Here is a 2,912-nt window from a genome sequence, read left to right on the forward strand (position 1 = left end):
CCCCCCTAGAAAAGTGCTTGAAAACAGTGCAATTATATAGTGTCACGTAATTACAGAAGATCACAATCATACAATGCGCATAACACACTGGCAGACATTCATCATACCTCAGCATACACATATAGCATTTACCCTCCCTTTCTTGCCCTTCGCCTTCTACGGCGACCCCCTCTATCCCTTACACAACTTCTTTTGTCTGTAGATATATATATATTTTTTTAAATCTTATTTCTACCCTGAATTGAGAAGAATTTAGAGAAGAGTAAGAAGAAAAGCTAGTTCTAACGTATTTTCCGTGTCTCCTCACTTAGACACCCTTAGTTCATTTTTTCACAGTTTTACTTATTCCCAGCACTAGTCGAGATAGCACTACGCGGCGCCGCCTTCTACTCCCTTACAGAGGTAGGTTCCCGTCCTCTTTTTCCCTTTTCACTTTATCGTCCTAATGGCCATGTGCAAGGAAAGAGAAAGTATTAAAAGCAAGAAAGCTCCCCTTATATTCCCCACTCCCTTTTACTTGTTTCCCCTTGTTCTTTAAAGTTAAAAAATGTTTTCCCTTTTAATATCACTCGCACTTAATACTCACGTGCCCATCTTGATCCGAGACTCTCCGGATTTGGTCCGTCTAAGCAGCGCGGCCTCGCACTCAATGGCCCCACCCGGCTCCGACGAGCGGTACTAAGGGTTTTTTGAAACGGGACCCGTACCCTCTCGCCCTAACTGCGTGCGCACGTCTCTGCATACCAGTTGCCGTAGGTGGGCGGCTCTGTTGAGCGGGCGCGCCGTGCATCTCAACTGCAGCCGGGGTCGTCTCGTGCCAAGGGGACAGTTTTAAAGTTAACAAAACAAATCACGTCTATCGGGTCACAACTGAATGTAAGTGTCCCCAGAAACGTACCCCCCTTAGTGAGAGGCAATAATGGACACACCCGAGAAGGGGAATGAGGCCAGGACCAAGTGCGGGTAAGATCAAAAGAGCTTTATATAATTCAATATAGGGCATGCAAAGGACTCTGCAAACTCCAAGAGCGCTCTGTCTGACAATAGCAAAGACAGTTAGTTATATTACAAATACACGTCATGCATGAGGTAAGCTATAGGGGCCACAGAGTCTCAGGGATTGGGTGGTGATGGCTAGGTGGTATACAATGTTTACAGTTGCTTCTCCAGGATTGGCGGACGTTGGTGCTGTGCCACGTGGGGCGGGAGGTCATCTGGGCTCATCGGGATGTAGCACTGGACCGGACATGCCTTGTAACAACGATTGATAGCTAAACTAACATTTGCCCTTTTGGCCACTCATTCCCACCCATTCATCATACTTCATGTGTCCTGTTGAGTTGCAACTCTTGTAAGCACTGACCTTAGATCAATACATGGCTAGGAACATTAATATGTGATCTGGAGTGTCTTAATACATCAGTTCGGGGGGCACCTTAGGTTCAATCAATCAGGTCCCATGGGCGTAGTCAGGGGCATGGGTGGGGGTGCTTGACTAATCATCCTTGGCAATTACGGTGAGGGATGGTATTCTGATCTGTTGGTACACGTGTGGGCACCCCCTCTTTCTAGGGTCATTAACTCGGGGTCGATGGAGGTACTACTGACCCGTGGGGGGCATGTGACCGGTGCCTGAAAGGCGGTGGGATCTAGGACCAGGTAGCTCGTAAGTCACGGAGTCAGGCTGTGGCGGCCTCTGACACGGGGGAGGGTGGCGGATGTTTGAAACGGGTCCAGCAGGGTCAGGAGGGAATGCAAGGCTTTGCTGTTTGAACACCGTCTATCTCAAGAGTGCCTGGGCAGGAGGAGGGGGGAAATGGCCATGCAGTTCCGTGCGTGGCATCTTGCACGGGGCGGTTTTACTGTTGTGTGGGTGAGGGGCGACTAACAACACATGGGGTTTCTAAAAGCACTCATATGCATTTGTATTTACATGGGATACTAGCTGAGGATCATACATTTTTTTACATAGCATTTCACATTTCCAGTTGACATACGAACATGAGGTAGTGTCAAGCAGGTGTGTGTAAAGAGTGTATAGAGAGAGCAACACAAGTTATTGTTCACAGTTATCAGCTGTCCAGTCTCTGTGCATCTCTTCATTACATGTAATATTGGTTGCACACCTTTCTCTTTACCCATTCTACTTTATATTAGCAGCGAACGTTAGTCAACAAGGCACGTATTACATAAATGGTTTCTACACCTTGCAAGGGGCTTTCGGGGTGGGTATGGGTGCAAGGCGCCACGCCGTCTATAGCTGGGGGCTCGGTACAGGGGTCAGGACCTGCAGGGTTTGGGCTGATCTCAGTTATATCCTAGTATTATCGTTCGTAGCTGGGGCAATGATGTACTGCCAAAGGTCAACAGCTACAGTGTTTTATTTTGTTGTTCGCTCGCGTCTGGTGACTCGTGAGAACGAGTCATCAGCGGATCTGCCATGCAATGGGAGGTGGGGGAAGTGTGGGCCTCTGTGAGCGCTGTCAAGTGGGGGTCACTCTACAGCATTCAGTGTTTCTGCCTTGGGTTAGATATGCATGTTTCTAGCAAGATGGAGATGGCTTAATACAAGATGGCGTCTATTCTCTGCCACATAACGTGGTGGTGCAGCCCCACGTGTCGGCCTGCAGCCGCCCTGACACATGGGCCCGGGAGGCCGGGGGGCTGCCGACGAGTCATGGGTCTCAACCAGGGTGGGACATGTAGTGGGAGGGGGGTCCTATTGACCTACCCTTCCCTACATTACATACCAAACCTCCCAGTCACTGCATCCTACCAAAAAGGGAAAATGAGGCACCCCAAAAGACACAAATACATCTGTACTCTCGACGCAGAATACATAAAAAGAAACCCACAGTCGGAGCTCAGGGTATTTCCATTCTGCATGTATCAATGTAACAGCAAATCTATCT

Source organism: Ambystoma mexicanum, chromosome 5q, assembly GCF_040938575.1.
Source record: "Ambystoma mexicanum isolate Mex_15411 chromosome 5q, UKY_AmexF1_1, whole genome shotgun sequence".
Classification (NCBI taxonomy): Eukaryota; Metazoa; Chordata; class Amphibia; order Caudata; family Ambystomatidae; genus Ambystoma; species Ambystoma mexicanum.